Source organism: Sminthopsis crassicaudata, chromosome 3 (genome assembly GCF_048593235.1).
Source record: "Sminthopsis crassicaudata isolate SCR6 chromosome 3, ASM4859323v1, whole genome shotgun sequence".
Lineage (NCBI taxonomy): Eukaryota > Metazoa > Chordata > Mammalia > Dasyuromorphia > Dasyuridae > Sminthopsis > Sminthopsis crassicaudata.
Genome location: NC_133619.1, coordinates 8093820 through 8120080, shown reverse-complemented (window position 1 = coordinate 8120080; position 26261 = coordinate 8093820).

Sequence of the window (26261 nt, the reverse complement as noted above, 5' to 3'; positions counted from 1 at the left end):
ATGCAGGGGGCTGCCTGTCAACTTTAGATCACGAGCCCATTAGACAGAATCTGGGAAGAGCTTTCCGTTCTGTATGGGGCCCACCACACCGCTGCTGCCACATAATCAATTATCAGGAGCCCCATCACTGAAGAGCCTTCTAATAATTAATGAGTTTGGTTAATGGTGCTGAGAGGATTAGGTTTCACATTCTGCCGCCATCTACCCCCCAGTGAGATGCTGACAAAGACTTGCTGGAATCCCTCTTCTTTGTACCCTCTCCTCATTAATAAAAAGCCACCGTGATTGGCAGGGTGCCATCCCTGGGCACCCTCCATGGCACATTCAGACATCGCACTTCTTCAATCTGCCTGTTGACTGGTTCCTTCCCTGCTGCCTGAAAGCAGGCTGGAGTTTTCCCAACCTGGAAACAAAGCAAAACAACATTTCAAAGGGATTTTGTGGATTTTAGAACTCCATTAGGCCATCAGACTTTCTCTCATCTCCCTTTCCCTGCCAGAGGGAACCCTCAGAAAAAGCTGTCTAGGGTCATGGCCTTCCCTGCCCCTCCAATCACTCTCTCTTCTGTCCTTTGCGATCTGACTTCCACCCTTTTCACTCAATGGAAACAGACTTCTCCAATTACTGTAAGGATCATGGAGCAGAGTGGAACTCCAGAGCTCATCAAGCTCAAGCCACGTATTTACAGAAGAGAAAAATGAAATTAAGGGCTTCCCCAGGGTCGCTTGGGAAGTAGCTCACCAGGGCCGGTTCAAACCATGGCTCTCTGACTAAAGAATGGGACTCATTCTGTGACCCCACATTGTCTCTCTCTTTTTTTTTGTTTTTGTTTTTTATAATTTAATTTTTATTTTATTTTATAATTATAACTTTTTTTTGACAGTACATATGCATGGTAATTTTTTACAACATTATCCCTTGCACTTACTTCTATTCAGATTTTTTCCCTTCCTCCCCCAACTCCCTCTCCCAGATGGCAGGCAGTCTTATATATGTTAAATATATTACAGTATATTCTAGATACAATATATGTGTGTAGAACCGAATTTTTTGTTGCACAGGAAGAATTGGATTCAGAAGGTAAAAATAACAGTTTACACTCATTTCCCAGTGTTCCACATTGTCTCTCAAATTGATAAGCTCACTCTTATTTCTTGGTCTTTAAGCATCAAGCATTGTTCCTCTTAGGTACTCTCCCATCTGGGCTTCCTGATGTGTAAATCAGTCAATGCTACAAAGCAGGGCTTCTTACATTTAGATTGAAGAAAGGGATGGAGAAAATATTAATAATGGCAATTAAATTTAAATGTGTGTATTGTGTAACAGTAAACTCCTAGAGGGCAGGAATGTGCATTTTTGTGCATGGCATAGAGGAAGTGCCTAACAGCATCACAGGGTGATAATTACAGGGCTAGCAAAGTAGCCATCTGCTCCTTCAGTTTAAAGATGAGCCAGTTATTAAATCTTTGTCAGCGTACCCACTACATATATGTGTGAGTACTAAAGAATCTGAGAAGACAATTTCCATTCTTATTTATTTATTTTGCTGAAGGAATTGGGGTTAAGTGACTTGCCCAGGGTCACACAGCTAGGAAGTGTTAAGTGTCTAAAACCAGATTTAAACTCAGGTCTTCCTGACTTCAGAGCTGGTACTCTAACCATTGTGCCACCTAGTTGCCCCTGACAACTTCCATTCTTGTTCTCTTATTCCTATGTCTTAGAATGATGGCTTGGGAACTCTTTTGGACTTTCCTTTCACGTGATAGGGAAGGATCCTTTCTCTTCTCTTGGCAGCTGTGGTGGCTGCTCTCACTAGTTCAACAATCCCATAAAGTGCTTCATGTTTTAATGTTTCAAGTAGCAATATTCTGGGAGTAAATGAGAAGAGTCGTATTATAAAGCTTATCCAATGTATGTTCTGTGGTCTTTTATATTCCATATTTCTTGTATGTGAAGGAAATAAACAGCTGTACTGTAACTGGTACTTTTATAGAGGGGGCTTTCTTAAACCCTTTTGAGAGACCATGGTCATTGTTGTGGGTTAGTCATGTAATTGCCATGTCTGACTCTTTTTTAAAATGTATTTTAAAAGCTTTTTATTTACAAAGCATATGCATGGGTAATTTTTCAACATTGATCCTTGCAAAACTTTCTGTTCCAAATTTTCCCCCCTTCCCCCACCCCCTCCCCTAGCTGGCAGGTAGTCCAATATATGTTAAATATATTAAAATATATGTTAAATCCAAAATGTGTATATATATTTATCGAGTTATCTTGCTGCACAAGAAAAATCAGATCAAAAAGGAAGAAAAAAACTGAGAAAGAAAACAAAATGCAAGCAAATAACAACAGAGAATGAGAATGCTGTATTGTGGTCCATACTCAACTCCCATGGTCCTCTCTCTGGGCGTAGATGGCTCTCTTCATCACTGAACAACTGGAACTGGTTTGAATCATCTTATTGTTGAAGAGAGCCACTTCCATCAGAATTGATCATTGTATAATCTTATTATTGCCTTATAATGATCTCCTGGTTCTGCTCATTTCACTCAGCATCAGTTCCTATAAGTCTCTCTAGATCTCTCTGAAATCATCCTGTTGGTCATTTCTTACAGAACAATAATATACCATAACATTCATATACTATAATTTATTAAGCCATTCTCTAGCTGATGGGCATCCAAAAAGAGCTGCTACAATCCCTTTCCTTTCTTTAAAATCTCTTTGGGATATAAATCCAGTAGAGACTCTGCTGGGTCAAAGGGTATGCACAGTTTGATAACTTTTCGAGCATAGTTTCCAATTGCTCTCCAGAATGGTTGGATCATTTCACAATTCCACCAACAATGCATCAGTGTCCCAGTTTTCCCACATTCCCTCCACCATTCATTGTTATCTTTTCCTTTCATCTTAGCCAATCTGACAGGTGTGTAGTGGTATCTCAGAGTTGCATTTCTCTGATCAATAGTGATTTGGAGCACCTTTTCATATGACCAGAAATGGTTTCAATTTCTTCTTTTGAAAATTGTCTGTTCACATCTTTTGACCAGTTATCAATTGGAGAATGGCTTGAACTATTATAAATTTGAGTCAATTCTCTATATATTTTGGAAATGAGGCCTTCTCCTTTGAACGTAAAAATGTTTTCCCAGTTTATTGCTTCCCTTCTAAACTTGTCTGCATTAGTTTTGTTCGCACAAAAACTTTTTAACTTAATATAATCAAAATTATCTATTTTGCATGTCTGGCTCTTTATGACCTCATTTGAGGTTTGCTTGGCAGAGAGAACAGAGCAGTTTGCCATTTCCTTCTCCAGCTCATTTCACAGTTGAGGAAATTGAGGCAAATAGGGTTAAGTGTCTTGCCCAGGATCACCCAACTGGTAAGTGTCTCAGGCCAGATTTGTGATCATGAAGATGTCTTCCTGATTCCAGGTCTAGCACTCTATCCCCTGCAGCACCACCTAGTGCTACCAATCATAACCACAACCTATAACTGGTTCCTTTATAAAAGGAACCTTCTTTGGACAGATCTTAAACTTGTGCCATACTTAAGCTTTAAGTGATTTCCCCATGGTGGAGGCAAAAAGAGCCAACAGCAATGAGATGAGCCTGACGCCCTTTTTTCCAGGGCGGGCTTTCTCCCCATATTGGTTCTGGTATGCTGAGAGCTGGGGCCACTTAGTAGGAGGGGGCAGCCCGGCCCTGCTGGACCAGGGACTCGATATACTTTTAAATGCACATGTTTTCTTCCTGACAAAAATGCAAGCTCCATGAAAGCAAGGACTGGGTCTTTACATCCCCAGAACAGATTGTGGTAGACATTTAATTGGTACTTGCTGATTTCAACTGATCAACAAATCCAAACCAACGAGCCACAGCATTTGATAAACAAGAATCTCAGAAAGGCTCCATTGTACCGGCTTCTATTTTGACGTTAGATAGGCAAAGGAAGAATATCTGTCTCTCAGAGTAGACAGTAAGTACCTTCCGCAGCACTTAACTGGAAGAAATGAAGCTTTTCTATCGGGTGTCACAGTTACTGAAGATGAGTTCCCTTGAGCTGTCCCAGGGGAAGGAAATAAACTGCTCTGAGACAGCTGGCATTACATACAGATGTTCAGAAGGCAACATCTGTATAATGGCTGAGGTCCCAGAAGCCCCTAGAGGCTCAAAGGCCATTTGGAGAATTGAATAATGAGCTGAGATTGAAAAGGGTAAACATGATTTGGATTTATTACATATTATCCCTGTTGAGCCATGAACTCCTGAGATCATTGGATTCTTTTGGGAGCAGAGATACAGAGAGGGCCCGGCACAAAGCGCACTAACCCTGCAGCCCACAGGCCGAGGCTCCAGGCTTTGATTGACCAGCCGTGCAATATTGATCATGGGCATGGTGTTTTAAGGTTTTTGAGGTAGTGCTTCTGCAGCTGAGGTTCGTAACAGTTCAGGCAGGACTTAAAGAAACTTCCCAGCCTAAGGGAAACATCACTTAATATAAAGGAGAATTCCTGTCCTTATCCCACCAAGAAAAGTAGAACTAACTGGAAAAGTAACAGGCTACTTTGTGAGGTACTGAGTGTCCCGTCATTGGAGATATACAGATGAAAGTTGGAAGACTGAATGCCAGATAGATGGGTTTTGAACTCCTGGAAAGCCTTCTGGCTGTGGGATTTTGGGAACATTCTTGAACATCTACAAACCTTAATTTCCTCATCTGTGAAATGGAGCTAATCTGATGTGCTCCTCCTATCTCTCTGGTGAGTGTGAGGAGGAACTTTGCACTCTCTAATATGCCATAGAAATGGGAATTATTAGGATAGCTAGGTAGCAGAGTGGATAGAGCACAGCCCTGAAGTCAGGAGGACCTGAGTTCAAATCTGTTCTCAGACATTTAACACTTCCTAGATGTGTGACCCTGGGCAAGTCACTTCACCCCAATTTTTCAGCAAAAAAAAAAAAAAGAATTATTATTATGGACTAGAAAACTGGATTATAGGCATCACGCTGGAAGGGACCTCAAAGACTGACTGACTCAGTGCTTCCTTACAGCTTTTCTGAGGCTTAGAAGGTCACACAAGCACTAAGTACCACAGACAGCACTTGAATGATGATAAGGGGAAGCTGGTATCACCTTAGATCACAAGCAGGATTTAACCAGCTAAGAGTCTAAGATGGGGGAGGATTCTGAGAAGATGGCAGAGGTTAGTGAACTTCAAGCTCTCCTGATTTCCCCACAAATAGAACAAATTTGTGCCTCAGGGTGAACATAGAATGGCGAAAAATCAAGAAAAGTTGGGGCAGAACAGGGGTCCTCCTGATACAACTCTATCTGAAGAAAGACTTTGGGGTGGGATTAACAGGTGGGAAGTATAAACCCCTCCATTATAGCTCTGCAGAAACACCAAGTGGGGAGCCCTGGGGTGAGCTGGAGCCTCAGCAAGAACCCCAGGGACTTTCACCTCCTGCATTGTTTGTGGAGTAAGGGTTCGAGTCCAGGAAGATTGAGGGAATCACAGCTGATTGGGAATGTCAGGCCTGGCTGTGCTGCAGAGAGTTGCTTCTGGGCAGGAAGGAACCAGCACACTGAGAGGGCAGAGGTGTGTGTGTGTGTGTGTGTGTGTGTATGTGTGTGAGTGTGTGTATGTGTGTGTGTGAGTGTGTGTGTCTGAGTGTGTGTATGCGGCAGGGATGCTACTAGCTGTGGACACTTGATGGAGGGTGAAGTTCTTGGTTTGGGGTTCCTAGTCAGAGGGGAGAGATGAAGGGAAGCCAGAGATACTATCTTCCCACGCCAAGATTAGAGGTGCTTATACTAATAAGTCATTGAAAAAAAGTTACCCAGAAAACCCAGCCATAGAAACTTACTTAGGGAACAGGAATTCATCTTAAGAGGAAGGTACTGAAGTAAAAAGGCTTCTATCACAAAGAGTAATGTAAAATTGCTCCCTGCCCAGAGAGAATTTATAGAAGAACATAAAAAAGAATTTAAAATCAAATGAGAAACATTGAGGAAAGCTAAAAAAATAAATAAAAACCATCCATGAAAAATAAGGAAATTATGAAAAAAGTTAATCAACAAGAAAAAGAGAGAGAGTCTCAAAGATGAAAATAACTCTCTGAAAATTAGAATTGGGCAAAGGGAAGCTAGTAAAGTTTGAAGAGACCGAGAAATAATAAAACAAGTTATAAAGAATGAAGAAATAGAACAGAATGTGAGACATCTTATAAGAAAAATAACAGATCTAGAGAACGGATTATGAAGAGAAGATATAAGAATAACTGGACTACTTGAAAGTTGTAACTGACAAAGGGACCTTCACATGACAATGCAAGAAATAATCCAAGAAAATTGTTCTGGAGTGATAGAACATGAGGGGAAAATAGAAATAGAAAAAATCCAATGAGATCCTTTGTGGAAAACACATAGGAACATTACTGTCAAATTTTGAAACTCCCAGATCAAAGAGAATATTTTTCAACAAACGAGGAAAAAAACTAATTCAAATTATGCTACAACTGCAGTTAGAATTGTACAGGATTTATGAGCAGTCACAATAAAAGACCTTAAATTCTGGAATCAAATCTACTGACAATCAAAAGAACCAGGCTTGTGGCCAAAATATCAAATCCAGCAAAATTATCAGTAATATTGAATGAGAAAAAATGGAAATTTAATGAACTTGCAGATTTTCAGGATTTTCTCTCAGCCAAACCTGAACTTAATAGAAAATTTAATATATAAGAGCTGATATCAAAGATCAGTTTCAAGGAACTCAATATGAATAAACTGTTTATGGTTTTTGTTACATGGGGAATATATAGCCTATGTTTAAGATTGACATCAGCAACACGACTGTTCAAAAGAAAGATTGGGACAGAGTTAAGGTAAAGCTAGTAATTATGTCATACAATGATGTGCAGAGGAAGAATAGACACAGAGGCATGGGGGGAAGGGGCTTGTAGTTCTGAAAATCTACTCATATCAGAAATGGCTTTAATAGGCAACACTACATATAGGCTGTGAAGCATCCTCCAAAATCTATAAAGAAATAAGGGGGGAGGAACGGGTGATTGGAGAAGCAAAGGGTGAGGGAAGAAGTCAAGGGAGGGATCTACAAGTGGGGGAGATTAAGTAACAACAAGGCAATTTAGGAGCAGAATTAAAGCAAAAGGTCAGTGAGGATAGGAAAGATATGTGTGTATGTGTATATATATATATATCTACATGTGAATTTATAAATATATCTTTTCTTAACTATACTCTGCTTAGGGGTGATGGTGAGGAATGAAATGGGGAAAAAGAACAAAGGCAAAAAGGTGCACAGCAGAGAACAAAATATCAATTTATAAGGAAGTAAAGAAAAGATGGACACCCCTTAATATAATTTCTTCTATTTATATATATATATATATATATATATATATATATATATATATATATATATATAATATATATATACATATACTTCTATCTATCTATCTATCTATATCTATATACTTTCTTGATCTGGTCCTTTATTGTTATCTGTTTTGAATCCTCCCTGGTGTTCTGCTGGGCACATGGCAATGTTCTCTTTTGTTTTGCTTCATTTTGTTTTGTATTTCTTTTCTGCTTTTCTTTTTTTCTTATTCTGTTTCTTTAAATATATATATATATATATATATATATATATATATATATATATATATATATATATATATATATATATATATATTCAAGACAGACCAAAAAAGGAGTCTGAGATCCCTTACCCCCCAGAGAATCTCTGGCTTCATTGATTTTGCATTAAAAACCAGAGACCGCCCCTACCAGGGATGCTGTGGTGGGGCTTCCCTCCCGGAGTGAAGCAGACAGTCCCTTCGGGATATCAGATTGATTCTGTTTTCCCCTTTAGGACCAGGACAAGGGAATTATCTGATGGTTATCAGAAGGGCCCAGCTAAGTGTCACCAATCAAAGCCTGATTGCCCGAGTCTGCACTCCTCCCAGCTCCCTCCACAAACTCATATTCCAGGCCCCTGCTTTTGCCATTCTGCCCAAGTTTTATATCTGAGACTTCTATTACCGATGTGATTTAGTGAACCTGTTCTATTTAGAAAATTGAGACTTGAAGGAACACACTGTCTGCACCACAATTGGATTTGGGCTGGTGGAAAATTTGGGGGGAGAGAGGGGGAGAGAAGATGCTTTAGGCTTCTACAGAAAAGGAAGCTCAGAAAGAATTGGAGATTAGTCCTGGTCCTTGCCAGGGACCGCCGTGAAGCCTGCAATGGCATGTTCCTTGTAGAGAAAGCAATTCACCAAGTGATTAAGAAGCACTTGCTATGTGCCAGACACTGTGTTGGCCATGGGGATTCAAAAGCAAGAATACAGCTGGTCCTGCCCTCCGGGAGCTTGCATCCTGTGGGGAGGGGAGGGATGTGACAGGCAAACACAGCCCGGGTGCAGAAACTTCTGGTGGCAGAAAGAGTCCAGCTGGGCTCCTGAGGCCCAGAATTTGTTTTTAAATCCTGTCTCTGAGGCACAATACCTGTGGGACCTTAGGCACTTCACACACACACACTCCCATCATCCTCAATAACAAAATCAAAGGGTTTGTCTAGAGGCTTCTGAGGTCTCTGATTCTACATCTATGATCCAAAGTACAGCACAGGGAAACTGAGGTAGGGGAAGTGGCCACAACTTGGGAAGAGGTGGGGTTCATGCAGGAGGAGGGGTCTGGATTGGGCCTCAAAGGCAGCTAAAAAGTCTAGAGGCAGAGGTCAAGAAGGGAGCTCTGGACCCACTGTTTCTCATCCCCAAATACTCTCCCTCCTCACCTCCACCCACTATTTTCTCTGGCTTCCTTCAGCCTCTTTTAAGTTCCATCTTCTGTATCTTGTCTGTCTTTGTCTCTTTTTATCTCTCTGTGTCTTTTTGTCTCTTTGTATGGGGGAATCTATGTCTCTCTCTCTCCCTTTTGGTCCTTCTGACTCTGTATGTTTGTCTTTGTCTCTTTCTGTCTCTATCTCTTTGTCTCTTTGTATGGAGGAATCTTTGTGTATCTCTCTCTTTCTCTCTCTTTTGGTCCCTCTGTCTCTGTCTGTATGTTTGTTTCTATTCTATCTGTGTCTCTGTCTCTCTGATTGTCTCTCTTTGTCTTCTTGTATGGGGGAACTTGTGTGTCTCTGTCTCTGTCTCTCTTTTGGTCCCTCTGTCTCTGTCTATTTGTTTGTGTCTCTGTCTGTGTCTCTCTGTCAGTCTCCCCTTCTCTGTCTGTTTTTCTTTCTCTCTCTTTATTTCTCCCCTTTTCTGTCTGTTTCTCTTCTTCCCTTCTCTGTCTGTCTCTGTCTCTCTCTTCCTCTCTCTGTGTCTCTTTTTCTCTGTCTCTGTCTCTGTCTCTTTTTCTCTGTCTCTCTGTCTCTGTCTCTGCATGTATGTATGTATCTATATCTATATCTATATCTGTTTCTTTTATATATATATAATATATATATATGTATATATATATATATATGTATATATACATATACGCAGGGACTAATTTGCATGCTGTCTCTCCATTCAGGCGAGAGCTCCTCGAGAGCAGGGACTGTGTTTTTGCCTTTCTTTGTGTTCCCAGTTTTCAGCACAGATCATGGCACATAAGGAGCATTTTAAGGAGCATTTACCCACCATCTGCCCGAGTCATTCCAGCGTCTGCTCTGATGCTGTCTCGGGGATGGACAAGCTCCCAGTTCGACTGCCTCATGGTGGGAGAGCCGGGTTTCCAGAGATTCTCACCCAGGAGAATGTTCCTTTGTCTTAGGGACTGATAACCACCAGCTGTAACCCTAGGTCCCCTAAAACTCTGGGAGGAGGGGGCAGGGAGTAATCTTTCGAGGCTGACTTGAAACAGGAAGAAGAGCCCTCACTGACGAGTGAGTGGATGGATAGATGGATAAGTGAACAAAAAACACCATTCATTAAGTACTTACCATGTGCCAATCACTGTGTTGAGTGCTAGAGATAAAAATAGAAAAGCCAGACAGAGTAGAGCATCAAGGAGTTTGTGTTTTACCAGGAGGAGATGCCGAGAGCTGAGGTTTTGGCTGGAGAGAGCCGGTGAGCCTAGGGTGTGGGTCTGAAGCCTCGAAAGCCATTTCCTTCGGGAAACCCCTTGCAGATGCTGAGCTGCTTAATAGATGCTCATCCCCCTCTCCCCCAGATAGGTCCAAGGCCTTCAGCAGCTGTGGCTGGTGAGGAGGGGGGGGCTCCAGCACTTTCAGGAACTCCTGCAGGGTCATGTCTTCCACTCTCCTGGATACAGAGTTTGGGTGGTCTGGGGAAGAGGACGGCCCTGTGATTCCACACATCTTAGGCTCTGGGTCACTGAGGGAAGCAGGAAACAACTCTATTAGGGAAGAATCCACCCATAGGAACACTGTGAAAGATACCATGTCCCTGCCCGCTGAGGTCTTTGGCAGGAACTGCTGACTCCTGGCCCCTGCTCCTCTATCTGGACCATCTCCTTCCCCAAAACACTCTTTATTATTTCCTGGAATTGAGTCCATGTTCTAAACATGCCTGTGCCTAAATTAAACCTTCCACCAGTTCCTCTAGTTTGGAGTCCAAGAACTAAGATAAAATCCTTGCCCTATGATCTCTATAAAGTTATACAAGTCTCTCCATGAACTGAGGCTGAGTGAAATGAGCAGGCCCAGGAGATCACTGTATACTTCAACCACAATACTATAGGATGATCAGTTTTGATGGACGAGGCCCTCTTCAGCAATGAGATGAACCAAATCAGTTCCAATAGAGCAGTAATGAACGGAACCAGCTACACCCAGCGAAAGAACTCTGGGAGATGAGTGTGAACTGCTACATAGAATTCCCAATCCTTCTGTTTTTGTCCGCCTGCATTTTGGATTTCCTTCACAGGTTAATTGTACATTATTTCAAAGTCTGATTCTTTTTGTACAGCAAAATAACTGTTTGGACATGTAGACATATATTGTATTTAGTTTATACTTTAACATATTTAACATGTATTGGTCTACCTGCCATCTGGGGGAAGGGGTGGGGGGAAGGAGGGGAAAAGTTGGATTAGAAAGTTTTGCAATTGTCAATGCTGAAAAATTACCCATGCATATATCTGGTAAATAAAAAGCTATAATAAAAAAGTTATACAAGTCTCTAGACCTCAGTTTCCTCATCTGTTAAATCAACAGGTTGGATTAGATGACTTCCAAAGTCCCTTTCACCTCCCTAATCTATGATCCTCTGACCAGTTGCCCGAATGGGTTAATGGTACTATAGTCTTGTATCATCTTAACTTTTAAGTGCCGACTGCTTTGCCCTGTCTCTCCTTGAAAAACTGAATTGGAAACCAGGGAAGAGTTGCTTTCTGGACTCTAGAGGACTTCGTCAGTTCCTGTTCTCTCAGCGGGAGACTATGAAACTTCAGAATTAAGGCTATCAAAGAGTAGGTCCAATCAACAAACCCCAAAGACCAAAGCAGCTTAGCTCTTTCCAGATCTACAAATGGTCATTTCAGGAAATCCCCCAACTCAATATTTCTATTCCTCTGCCTTTGGAACGGGCCCATGTCATAATCTTCCTCCTTTGGCCCTCTCCCACCACCTGATTCCCCACTGGTCAGGAGACTTGGACCTTCTCTAAGTTTTGGTCAAGCTTCCCAGAGTTCCAGGGGCCCACAGCTGGGGCTCTCCCACTTCCTGGCTCTTCCTTGGGGGGTGAGGGAGCAGCAGTTTCCTGACTCTTATGATGGCTGCTAGGACAAAGGTTCCAGAGAATGAACCCCCAACTGAGCCAGATGATGAGATGGAGGCTGAATGAGCCAAAGTTGTTATTTCCTGCACTAAAGCTCATATTCCATCCAGGAGCCCAGCCTTGTGTGCTAGCCTAGAACATGCTGATTCACTGGTCTGTGGCCTGGCTGGCTTTGTCATAAACAAGTTCTGAATAGCTTCGAGGTGGGTTCCTTTGAGTTTCATAAACTTAGAGAATCCAGGAAGCTCAGAACCAGAAAGGGGCATCTTGTGTGATGTGAGGAAGTGGAGAGGCGGGCAGCCTGCCCAAGCTATTACCACGTATTAGGGGCACAGCCAGAGCCAGATCTCAGAGCTCCTGACTCCTCTGTCCCCAGACAACCTCTCCATTCCAAAGGCTTTGCAACAAAAGAAGACAGAATATGTAATAGTGAAGTGCTCATTAGGTGGAGAAGAAAATTAGGAAGAACACTGGTTTTAAAGGAGAATATCAAGCTATTGGACCCAGTTTGCCCATATATAACTTGGCTCTGTATTTGATCTGGCTCAGGATTTTTCTACAAACTTGTTCTCCTTTGACAATGTGCCTGAGGGCCAGGGCTTTCAGTTCACTGGTGAAGAAGGTTTCTTCCAGCTGAGGAAAGTCCCTCCACCAAAGCTGATTTGCACCTGCTTTATAATTTACAGGATAAAAGATCCCCAAGGCCCTGAGGAGGTTAAGGATTTGCCCAGTTGCTCTGTAAGAAATGACCAGCAGGAAGAATACAGAGAGGCTTGGAGAGACTTACATCAACTGATGCTGAGTGAAAAGAACAGAACCAGGAGATCATTATACACTTCAACAACAATGCTGTATGAAGATGTATTCTGATGGAAGTGGAAATCTTCAACATAAAGAAGATCCCACTCACTTCCAGCTGATCAATGATGGGCAGAAGCAGCCACACCCAGAGAAGGAACACTGGGAAGTGAATGTAAATTGTTTGCACTATTGTCTTTCTACCCAGATTACTTATACGTTTGGAATCCAATTCTTATCGTGCAACAAGAAAATGGTATTTACACACATATACTGTATTTAGGTTATACTGTAACACATGTAAAATGTATGGGATTGCCTGTCATCTGGGGGAGGGAGTGGAGGGAGGGAGGGGAAAATTTGGAAAAATGAATACAAGGGATAATGTTGTAAAAAAAAAATTACTCATGCATATGCACTGTCAAAAATTATAATTATAAAATTAATAAAAAAAGAAAAAAGTTTTTAAAAAAAGGATTTTCCCAGGGAGATCAGGCCAGTGTGTTTTAGACCTTTTTTCAGAGATTGTCTGGGCCTGAGTTTAGCTTTCTTCCCACTCCTTCATACTGGTCACCCCACCCTACTTTAGAGAAGCAGTGACCTTGGATGACATGGCTATAGGGAATTGACTTGAGGAAGCCAGCCTCTAGATGAAAGCAATCCTTAATTGAACAGACCCAACAAATGGCCAACCAGCCTGTTCTACAAGACTTTCAGTGAGGAGGAACCCACTTCCTTTCTTAACACCCACTTTGGGATAGCTTTGTCCCATAAGTCCCTGCTATTGACAGCTGGGGCGGGGGGGGGGCGATGTATGATGAGAAAAGTCGGAGGGTTCCTCCCCTCAGGGAGCTTATGTTCTTTAGAGGGAAACAGAAAAAAATATATACAGATATATGTACATATTATATATTATAAAGATTTGGATAGAGTACCATCCTCAGAGTCAGGAAGACCCATCTTCCTGAATTCAAATCTAGTCTCATAACTTACTAGTTGTGTGATCTTGGGCAAGTCCCTTAACCTCAATTTCCTCATCTGTAAAATGAACTGGAGAAGTAAATTTTAGTATGGGCCAAAAAACAAAACAAAACAAAACAATCCAAATAGGGTTGGATACTAACAGTTGGATACAAAAATGACTGAACCACAAACACATTTATGTGCACATATGTATACACACATATATGTATACATATTATGTATATGATGTCTTTTTTAGTTTATTTATTTTAATACACATTGTTTTATGAATTATGTTGAGAGAGAAAAATCAGAGCAAAAGGGAAAAACCATGGGAGACCTAAAAAAAACAGAAAAAAAGAAGTCAACAGAGCATGTGTTGATTTACATGTAGACTATGTCTTAATATTCATATGTACACATGTGAATGGAGACTAAGTTTCAAGTCTGAAGTATTTTTCAAGCTATGGCTTAATTTGCAATTGAAGGTGAATCTTCCATTTCTTTCATGAAGAGAAAAGTACAAGGGTTACAGACAGAAAATTTTTTCCTGCTTCCAGAAAAACACATGGTTCTAGACTGTCTGGTGGAAGAACCATGGAGAGAGAAGAGAAAAAAAAGACTTTAGAAGCAGACTGTAGGAGCTGGCTCCTTGATTTCCAGTTTGCTTCCTTAGATTTTCTTTCTCAGTTTGGCTGAGCTATTTCCTTTCATTGGAACTCTTCGTTTAGTCTGTGTGTTGTCTGGTATATTCTAATCTACTTAACTTCTTGAATTTCTGTTTGCTCTCTGCCTGGATAAGTGGATTTACTCATCGTTCACTATTGGGGATGATCTTTTTTGTAGCTAGCGTTTGCTGGGAAGGGTTGAACCTCCAAATTTGGAGTTGCCCCTCACTCTTTAAGGGATAGTGAAATCAGCTTGAACCTACAATATTTAGGGTGAAAGACACCCACAGTTCTATTCTAGCACCCCTTTCTCAGAGAAGAACAGGGACCAGCCTCACGGCACCCTTTCCTGCTTCCCTCCAAGCAGGAAAGGTATGGACAAGATTGTAGAGCTGTCAATGAAGTGAACATCCATAATTTTTCCTATCCATATTTGTTTATTTTTTTAATTATTATTTTAATAATTATAACATTTTCTTTGACAGTACATATGCATAGGTAATTTTTTTTTTATAACATTATCCCTTGTACTCCCTTCTGTTCCGAGTTTTTCCCCTCCTTCCCTCCACCCCCTCCCCTAGATGGCGGGCCTTCCCATACAGATTAAATATCTTCTAGTATATCCTCGGTACAATATATATGTGCAGAACCGAATTTTGTTGTTGTTGTTGCAAAGGAAGAATTGGATTCGGAATCCTATCCATATTTGTCTCCGTGTATAGCAGGGTGGATTAGTGACTGAACAGCTCTTGTCAGAGTTAGGAATTCCAGATTCCAGACCTATACCTAATACATTCTGAGCCAGTCAGGGCAGTGAACCGGAGCTGGACACCAATCTGTATCGGAAGCCGGAATTTCTTCCCGAAGAATTCCTTATCCCAATGAACCCCAAGACTTCTGGGGAGCCGTCAATGGGCTGGTGGCGCTGTGGGAGTGCCCTTCCGGGAAGGTGACAAAAGAAGCAGTGATGGCTTGCAACCCTAGACTTTTCGCCCATGGGGTCTGCTCTGAGCAGCCCACAGGATGGGAATTTTCTGGCCTCCTTAGAGGCTAATGAGTCCTGCGCTGTGTGGGGGACACAGAGTGTTAAGAAATGGAATCTCATTTCAGAGATGGGACCTTAAGATCATTATTTCTCTCTAAGATCATTTTTTTTTCCTCTCAGAGTGAGTGAATAGCAGTCATTACGGGTGAAATCAGCAGAGAAAATCGCACACAATCTGGGAGGTAAGGAGGATGGGTGATTTCTCATCAAGGAGCGGCAGAAAGCTTGTTGACTCAATTCCAATACTTTCTGGCTCTTCCTATTCGAATCCAGATTTCAGCCTTAACCATCTCTATGCAGCGCTGCTCTAACCGGAGGGTCGTTTCAGGGGAGCCGTAGTGATGCAGGGTGGGGCGGCTCCTGCTCACTACTTCCCAACTACAGTCTCCTTCTTCCTTGTTTGGTGGTGGTGGGCAAGAGGACTGACTGAATCAGGATTTCATTTGGGTCTAGACCCATGGAGGGAGCCCGCAGAGTAGAAAATTACCTCCATGAGCTCTGATGCAGACTGGCAACTTGTTTGTAACCGTCTTAGAGAATGCTCCCAAGTTTGGTAAAGGAACACTGTGGAAACAGTGATTTTACAAAGTCAAGCACTTATTAAGTGCCTACTGTGGGCTTAACCTGGGCTAGCTACGTGGTACAATGGATAGAACATATGTTTGGAATTGGAAGATTCACCTTCATGAGTTCAATCTGGCCTGAAACTCTGGGCAAATCAGTTAATCCTGTTTGCCTCAGTTTCCCTATCTGTAAAATGAACTGGAGAAGGAAATGGCAAGTTATCTCAATATCTTTGCCAAGTTAATCCAGTTTGCCTCAGTTTCCCCATCTGTAAAGTGAATTGGAAAAGGAAATGGCAAGTTACCGCAATATCTTTGCCAAGAGAACCCCAAATGGGGTCAAAGAAGAACTGAATATGATTGAAACCACTCAAAGATGATGGACAGAACCACAATGGTTAGAGCCATGTGCCAAACAGAAATAAAAATGAAATATAAGGCTACGAATGAAGCAACACAAATCTAAGGCTTACTATTTCCCCAAGCTCCTCCAAGCCCTCAGATCCACCCTGCCCTCTGCCAGAACTAGATGCCCCAGGTTAGCTGGGCTTTTGGCCATTGTTAGTCCTGGCTCATTTTCCTTGGGGATGGAGGCTCCTGGCCCTAGCCTTGCACACTGATGTGAAAAATTATGTCCTGAAGAGCCAAACATTGCTGGCACTGGTATTTACCACACACATCACCCCCAGGAAAACGATCAAATGATAGCTCTTTTCGGGTGGTTTATACCCTCTTCCAAATTGCCCGGCCCAGCAGGAAATCATAAGAGAGAAAGATGAAGGAAAGTGGCGGGGGATGGCTAGGCAGTGGGGAGGAGGGAGACACATCCTCTGATTAGTTCAGATGAAAAATGATTTGAAAAACATCAATGTAACAGCAATAACAAGGTTCATTGGGCTGATCTGTTATTTGCAAACAGATTAGACAGCCTGCTGCTTAAAGTCTCTTTCCAGCTTTATAGGGAGATTGGAAAGTACTTTTCATTACTCCCATACTCTCTGGGATAGAACCCCCATACTTCAGGCTAGCACAGCCAAAGAGAGATGAGCTGTGTCTAGACAGGGAGGGAGGGGGACAATGGACTTCCTCTGAGCCTTCAAGGTACAGTTCCTTTCCCAGATATCCTCAGGGCTTCTGCCCCCTGTCCTCTGAACTTCCAGACCACTTTGGAGATAACAGCACTTAAAAGAATTAATAATATAATTTGGGGTCACTTGCATGAATTAGGAAAATCTGAGGTGAAATCCCATTACTGGTTGTGTGACTGTGGGCAGGTCACATTACCACTTTCCTTAGTTTTGGTTCCTTCCTCTGTTAAATGGGCATTAATAATAGCACCTCATTCCCAGGATCAAATGAGATCCTTTTTTGTACAGCTCTTTGCCATCACTAAAGCCCTAGATAAATGCGGGTTAGTGTTACTAATACTAGCTCCCACCGACAGAGCTGCTTGCCTTCTCATACAGTTACTTCCATGCCTCTCTTGCTCTCCCTTACTTCTGTTAACATGCCCTGTCTCCCTCTTGGGTGGGGAATTCTTGAAGGGAGACGTTGGGTCTTACACGTCTTTGTCTTTCCACATCCCCAGAGGTTTTTTTTGGCACCTTCATTGTCAATCCCTTCCTGGTCTCCCCCACTTTGCCCCCCTCCAAGCAGCTGACAAGTTTTACAGCTTTACAACATCTCTTATATGTCCTCTTCTTGCCTCCCATATGGGCGCCATCTTGGTTCAGACCCTCATTATCTCTCAACAGCTTCTCTTTCCTCCAATCACCAGGGCCCACTGGACTCCCATAACTCTGGAGGAGAGAGTGAGGTTGACCACTTTGTTGGACCCTGACTCATTTGAATCCAATTCACTTGCAAGTCAAGTCATCACCTTCCTTTCTACATAGTGACTTCGGATAAGAAACTTTCTCATTCTTGTTTTCAATTTGGTCATCTAAAAAATGAGGGCTTTGGAACAGAAAATCCCTAAGCTCTCGGGCTGTTCTACTGCCTTGTGATTTTCTGATGTTGCAGGGAGCCAGGGAGAAAGCCGAGCCTGCCCCAGAGCCAGCAGCCCTCCCGAATTCCTCTGGATTTGTCTTTCACTTCAGCTCAGGCTTCTGAGGTTCAAGATTATACTTGTCAGCCTTCCTCACACTTTGTGAGCAAGGATACAGCATCACCTGAGAGCGGGGGCCCTTACCTCTGACATGGCAGACAGCTTCTGATGAGGTGGAAATAATGTCCAGCCAGCGAAGCGTAGCCTGAACCTGTGTGAAAATGAGTGTTGGGTCATGGGGGCGGGATGGAAATCCTGGGCTCTGTGGATCCAGCCACAAGAGAAAATTGGCCATTAGCTTAGGGTCACCCAGAGGCAGATTACACATCTAGGCAGGTACTCCAGCCAGGGTGGTTTAAAAGAAACAATAAAGGAATCACTAAGTAAAAGCTATCCAAGACACTCTAGGGATGTGAAAGAGGGAAGGAGGACAGAATAACTCCTCATTGGAAGATGTAAATTTTCAAATTCTCATACAGTTAAACCTCAAGAACTTGGAGATGTATGTTGGGGAGAGGGCAAAGTCTGGATTCTTACTTTTTGAAAAGTAAATTCAATCAAATTAAAACTCATTTATTAAGGGTTTTCTATGTTCCAGGTACTAGTGTTACAGAGACAAAAACTGAAAGCATCCTTGCTCTCTTGCTTCCATTTTAGAAGAGGATAGTTATACATATATAGATATAAAGTACAGAAAAAGTGATTCAAAATAATTTCAAATGGAGCAATTTCAAATAGCTGGGAACAACCAGAGACTGCATTGGTGAGTGATGTCTGGATATATCACTGGAGGATTTTGGTACCAGTCAAAATCCTGATCATGGGGAGTGAAGGGGTGGAAAACATGTGGAGGGAAAACCCGGAGTCCATTTATTTTAAATTCTCTCAGCCTTAAATATCCTAGTACACTTCATCACTACAGCACATTGTGCTAGGAGTGCATCAATTTTAGGATACTGTGCATGTGGGGTCATAGAAGCAACTTGCTATTGTGTGTAGATGTCTCCTTGCCAGTTAGTATCTCTGCTTCAGACACAACACAGGTTGTCTCACCCTCTGACTTCTCAGGAAGGCGGAGATGCCCCCAGGGGAATGGGAAGTCAAACCAGACACATCAGCAGAGTTCTATCTAACGGGTCTTATACCTCACTCAAGGCTCCCCACTGACCCTCTGTCTATGTGGGAAGTGACATCTGAGTTAGCTTTGTAGAAAACCACAAATTTGGAGAAGCAGAGATAAAGATGGAGGGAGGACACTGCAGGCAAGAAACTATGGTACAAGTGGTAGAGGAAGAAGTTTTAATATCATGGAAAGGAAATTGCTAGGTGGCTGGTCTGATTGGAACCAAGAATTCATGATGGCATACTATATGAGACTAGACACTTGTTATTATTGTCCAGGAGTTTTCAGTCATGTCTGACTCTTCATGACTCCACTTGGGATTTTCTTGGCAGAGAGACTGGAGGGGTTGGCCATTTCCTCTCCAGCTCATTTTACAGATGAGGAAACTGAGGCAAACAGGATTAAGTGACTTGTTCAGCTAGTAAATATCTGAGACTAGATTTGAACTCAGGAAAATTAGTTTTTCTGACTCCAGGCCTAGTGTTTCTTCCATCACACCACCCAGTCACTCATATAGGTAGATGGAGTCGAAATGTGAAGGGTTTTAAATTCCAAAGTAAGGATTTAATATTTGATTCTAGAGATAAGAGGGAGCTACTGGAGGTTATTGATTTGTGGGGAGAAGCACGCACTTTAGAAAGATCACTTTGATAGATGAATGGAGGGCAGGCTGAAGCGGAGAAAGAAACTTGAACCCACAGAGACTAATTAGTAGGCCACTGCAATAGCCCAGTTAAGAGGTAATGGGGACTGTACCATACTGTATGAGCAGAGAGATGGAATAAATGTGAGAGGTGTTAAATTCACCAATATTTGAGAAAATTCATTTAATAAACATCTATTAAGTTGTGTTCAATGGTAGCCATCTCTAGGATGGCAGAGGGGGAGAGATAAGAAAAAAATGAACATGATAATATGTGCCCTCTGAGGATATAGCAAGTTGTGCAGAGTAGATTGCCATGCGCAATCATCTTTTTTATTGTACTATATTATGGAAATGCTCGTTTTATTCCATAAATTAAAAGTAAAATAGAAAAAAAAAAGACCAGGAGAAAAATATCTATTAAGGGCATAGAGGAGCAGCTGAGTGGAACAGGAAATAGAATGCTGAGCCCCGATCAAGAAGACACTTTTCATGAGTTCAAATCCAACCTCAGACAATGGTCAGGCCATTTAACCCTTTCTGCCTCAGTTTCTTTTTTATTTTTTTTAAAGTTTTATTTTATTTTTCTCAGTTACGCATAAAATATTTTAACATTATTTTTTTCCTTTTTTATTAATTTTTATAATTATAACATTTTTGACAGTACATATGCATAGATAATTTTTTTTACAACATTATCCCTTGTACTCCCTTCTGCTCCGACTTTTTCCCCTCCTTCCCTCCACCCCCTCCCCTGGATGGCAGGCATTCCCATACATATTAAATATCTTATAGTATATCCTAGGTACAATATATATATGCAGAACTGAATTTTGTTGTTGTTATTGTTGCAAAGGAAGAATTGTATTCGGAAGGTAAAAATAATCTGGGAAGAAAAAAAAATAATAATGCTCATAGTTTATACTCATTTCCTTTTCTGGATGTAGCTGATTCTGTCCATCATCGATCAATTGGAATTGGATTAAATCTTCTCGATGTTGAAGATATCCACTTCCATCAGAATACATCCTCATACAGTATCATTATTGAAGCGTATAATGATCCCCTAGTTCTGCTCATTTCACTCAGCATCAGTTGATGTAAGTCTCTCCAGGCCTCTCTGTATTTCTCCTGTTGGTCATTTCTTACAGAACAATAATATTCCATAACCTTCATATACCATAATTTACCCAACCATTCTCCAATTGATGGACATCCGTTCATTTTCCAGTTTCTAGCCACTATGAAAAGAGCTGCCACAAACATTTTGGCACATACAGTTCCCTTTCCCTTCTTTAGTATTTCCTTGAGATATAAGCCCAGTAGTAGCACTGCTGGGTCAAAGGGTATGCACATTTTGATAACTTTTGGGTCTGCCTCAGTTTCTTCATCTATAGAATGAGGAAATGGCAAACCATTCCAGTATCTCTCAAAAAAAATCCCCAAATGGGATAATAGAGAGTCAGACTTGGCAGAAATGACTCAACAACAACCATGCATAGAGATAGGTTTGATATTGTTCATGCCCTCAAGGAGCTGACACATTATTTGTTATTCTTATATCTCATATGAAAAACACAGAAGGCTGATTGTGCTGATTTAGGGGGAGAGTGTTGATCTAGGACTATGACTTCATCTGTTTAAGGAACTTCCAGTGAGACCATTCTATCCACTAATGCTTTATTAGTCACTCCTTTGTAGCATAGCCTTAGCAAGTTGACTGGGCACACAGAGAGAGCAAATGACATTTCCATAGTTATCCCCTAGTACATGATAAAGGCAAGATTTGAATCCAAAACTACTGTTCTCCAAGTCTGGATCTCTACCCATTATTCTGGGCTGCTTCTTTCATACTACATTATAGTATAAAGCAGTAAATGTCCTCAGACTTTTAAAATAGGGGGCCAGTTCACTGTCCCTCAGACTGTGGGAGGGCCGGACTATAATAAAAACAAAAGCTCATACTCTGTCTCCGCCCCTCAGCCCATTTGCCATAACCTGGCGGGCCGCATAAACATCCTCAGTGGGCCGCATCTGGCCACGGGCCCTAGTTTGAGAACCCCTGGTAAAAAGTAAGTCTAGAACATGGAATATAGAGCTCTTTGAGCTCTAGATCAGTTCCTGCCTTGTCATTTTACAAAAGGGCACCGAGATCCAGAGAGATGAAGTGACTGGTACCAGATGACACAGGTCCTAACAGGACTGAGATTTGAATCTATATCTTCTAGACTGAAATGCAATTTTCTTCCCACTATTATCCTACTGCATTGCTGGTCTTGGGCAAAAGTAGTGGGGATGATCCTTAATTCCTTAATCCCCAGGTTTGCAAAAACTACATTTGACTGAGTTTATCCTTCGTGAAATATGACCCTGGAAATCTGACAAGAAATTAGTCCAGTGATGCAAAAGAACCAAAGACATAATCCTTGCCCTCTGAGGGAGCTTAGAGTTTAGCAAGGGCTCTAAGCTGGGAATAAAGAAGAAGTGCCATAAATATGCAAAGAAATGTAATGTTGATGAAGGGAAGTTCTTCCCCTGGGCTGCCTTCTCTTTGCCCTCTGAGGGAGCTTAGAAATGTAATGTCGATGAAGGGAAGTTCACCCAAACTTTTCTAGGAGTCAGTTCTTCCCCTGGGCTGCTTTCTCCTTTGCAGCTTGGGTTGCAGTCAGATGCAATTAATGTGGGGCTGTCTGGGTGCTCATCAATCTTGGGAAGGGGCTCCTTCTTTATGATTTCAGTTTTGCAATCTATCCAGAAATGATTGGGAGTAATTAGAAGCTGCACTAATGAGTTGGCGATTATGAATCAGATTGGAGTCCGTTGGCTCAGTAACCAGTGAGCAAGAAAGATGGGAGAGTTTGCTCCCATCACCCCAGACTGACTAAATGAAAACTCCCAGAAAACCATCAGAAAGATTACCCAGCATCCAAATTGACAGGCAATGGAGTCTGCCTGCTAATAACATGCTGTCCTCATATTGACTGACAGCTTAAAAATTGAATTTCTCGATGCCTGTTTGAATGAAGAAACCCTCCTGTGATAACTACACAGACAATGATCATGGTCAAAATGCTCCCAGAGGTGGGGCTGTTTTAGATTTAGGACTGTTCAGAATAGGAGAAATTTCCCCCTTTCCCAGTTAGGGGCCATATCATTTTGTGTAAAACTGACAGTGTTGTGTGGCTCACTTGAGACATTAAAACATTGACTCTATGTGGAAAAGATTGGCTCTTGCATCTTATCTCTACATTGGAAACTGGATTGGAAACCAATGCAACATATTTCGACTCTGTGCTGACTTTTGCAAGGCAACTCAATGCAATTCCATCCAATATAACTCCTTTCACGCCAATAAGCATCTGTTACATGCCATGCCCTGCACTGGGCACTATTGAGGGAACCCTTTTCCCACCCCAAAGCTAGACCCTGCCTTTAAGCTAGGGTAGAATACTCACTCTCCACCTTCCAAGAAGAGGGGCAAAAGGGTCTGAGTGATATTTCTGACCATTTTTTTTTCTCTGCTCACCCCTCAGGTGAAGAATTGCTGTTGTTAAATAGAGCCCAGTGAGGGGTGCTGAAGATGGGGCAGCAGAGAGAAAGATGAAGAATCAATGGCTAAGTAACTGAACCACATGTGGTGAGTCTATGAAGGACAGGAGAATGCTATCACCATACTTCAGAGCTAGAAGAGCTCTTAGACCAGAGAATACTTCAGAGTCTAGAAGAGACCTCTTAGACATTCAGAGAATAAAGAGGTGGTCCTGAATGGTAGATGTGGTAGGTAGGCAGAGAGAAATGGATGATTTCCTGAGGCAGGCAGAAAGAAGGCTCTTCTTCCTTCCTTCCTTCCTTCCTTCCTTCCTTCCTTCCTTCCTTCCTTCCTTCCTTTCCTTCCTTCCTTCCTTCCTTCCTTCCTTCCTTCCTTCCTTCCTTCCTTCCTTCCTTCCTTCCTTCCTTTCCTTTTCTTTCTTTCTTTCTTTCCTTTCTCTTCCTTCTTCTTTCTTTCTTTCTTTCTTTTCTTTCTTTCTTTCTTTCTTTCTTTCTTCCTTCCTTCCTTCTCCTTCCTTCCTTCCTTCCTCCTTCCTTCCTTCCTTCCTTCCTTCCTTCCTTCCTTCCTTCCTTCCTTTCTTTCTTTCTTTCTTTCTTTCTTTCTTTCTTTTCTTTCTTCTTTCTTTCTTTCTTTCTTTCTTTATTTCTTTCTTTCTTTCTTTCTTTCTTTCTTTCTTTCTTTCTTTCTCTTCCTTTCTTTCTTTCTTTTCACCTTTCCTTCCTTCCCTCCTTTCTTTCTTTCAAACCTTAAAAAAAACCAATTTTCTTTTCACCTTTCCTTCCTTCCTTCCCTCCTTTCTTTCTTTCAAACCTTAAAAAAACCAACATGAATCACATACAGGTCAAAGTGAGTGACTTTGAAATACAAACAACGAAGTACTAACTTATTATAAAAAAAATCACAATCCTCTAGAAGTTAAAAATTCCACACTTAAAGCTCTAAGACATATAGTATGCAAATTTCATAATTTCAAAAAAGAACCATAAATTTTACAAACTACCAGGAGAAAGAACTTCATCTAAGAAAAACATCAATTCAAGTGGGATTACTCATGATAATTCTAATGTCCACTAGAAATTAAATAAGAGAATAGAATGATATATTCTGAAATGCAAAAGAGCTCAAGCTACAACAAATTATTTTATAAAGCTGATTGCAAATCTAAGTGAAAAATTGTACCTTCAACCAAAGCAAAATATTTCAGCCTAAAAAATGAAAATAAAAAGCCTCAAAAACTCAGAAGTAAGCATAAGCACTCTAGATGATAAAAAACCCAAGAAAAGCAAGTCAATAAAATTATAAAGAAATGACTCCTCAATTAAATAAATTCTTATATTTATAGATTATAGTTTAAATAAAATAAAAAATTACCTAAAAGCTAGAAGGAAGAAAAAAGAAGATTCATCAAGGGAAGAAAGTGCTTATTGATCTAAAAAATTAAGGAGGAATGGGGCAGCTAGGTGGTACACCACCTAGGATAGAGCACCAGCACTGAATTCAGGAAGACCTGAGTTCAAATTTGGTCTCAGACACTTAACACTTCCTAGCTATGTGACCCTGGGCAAGTCACTTAACCCCAGCCTCAGGGGGAAAAAAATTAAGGAGGACTTAACTGAGTCTTTTTTTTTTATTCATTTTTCCAAATTATCCCCTCCCTCCCTCCACTCCCTCCCCCCGATGGCAGGTAATCCCATACATTTTACATGTGTTACAATATAACCTAGATACAATATATGTGTGTAAATATCATTTTCTTGTTGCACATTAATTATTAGCTTCCGAAGGTATAAGTAACCTGGGTAGATAGACAGTAGTGCTAACAATTTACATTCACTTCCCAGTGTTTCTTCTCTGGGTGTACTTATTTCTGTCCATCATTGATCAACTGGAAGTGAGTTGGATCTTCTTTATGTTGAAGATTTCCACTTCCATCAGAATACATCCTCACACAGTATTGTTGTTGAAGTGTATAGTGACCTTCTGGTTCTGCTCATTTCACTCAGCATCAGTTGATGTCTCTCCAGGCCTCTCTGTATTCCTCCTGCTGGTCATTTCTTACAGAGCAATAATATTCCATAACCTTCATGTACCACAATTTACCCAACCATTCTCCAATGGATGGACATCCATTCAACTTCCAGTTTCTAGCTACAACAAAAAGAGCTGCCACAAACATTTTGGCACATACAGGTCCCTTTCCATTCTTTAGTATTTCTTTGGGATATAAGCCCAATAACAGCAATGCTGGGTCAAAGGGTATGCACAGTTTGACAACTTTTTGGGCATAGTTCCAGATTGCTCTCCAGAATGGCCGGATTCTTTCACAACTCCACCAACAATGTATCAGTGTCCCAGTTTTCCCACATCCCCTCCAACATTCATCATTATTTGTTCCTGTCATCTTAGCCAATCTGACAGGTGTGTAGTGGTATCTCAGAGTGGTCTTAATTTGCATTTCTCTGATCAATAGTGATTTGGAAACACTCTTTCATATGAGTGGATATAATTTAAATTTCATCCTCTGAGAATTGTCTGTTCATATCCTTTGACCATTTATCAATTGGAGAATGGTTTGATTTCTTATAAATTAGGGTCAATTCCCTATATATTTTGGAAATGAGACCTTTATCTGAACCTTTAACTGTAAAAATATTTTCCCACTTTGTTACTTCCCTTCTAATCTTGTTTGCATTAGTATTGTTTGTACAGAAATTTTTTAGTTTGATGTAATCAAAATCTTCTATTTTGTGATCAATAATGATCTCTAGTTCTCCTCTGGTCATAAATTCCTTCCTCCTCCACAGGTCTGAGAGGTAAGACTATTCTCTGTTCCTCTAATCTATTTATGATCTCATTCTTTATGCCTAAATCATGGACCCATTTTGATCTTATCTTGGTATATGGTGTTAAGTGTGGATCCATATCTAATTTCTGCCATACTAATTTCCAGTTTTCCCAACAGTTTTTTTCCGAATAATGAATTTTTGTCCCTAATGTTGATATCTTTGGGTTTGTCAAAGATTAGGTTGCTATAGATGTACCCTTTTTTGTCCTTTGTATCTAATCTGTTCCACTGATCTACCGAGGACTTAACTGAGTCTT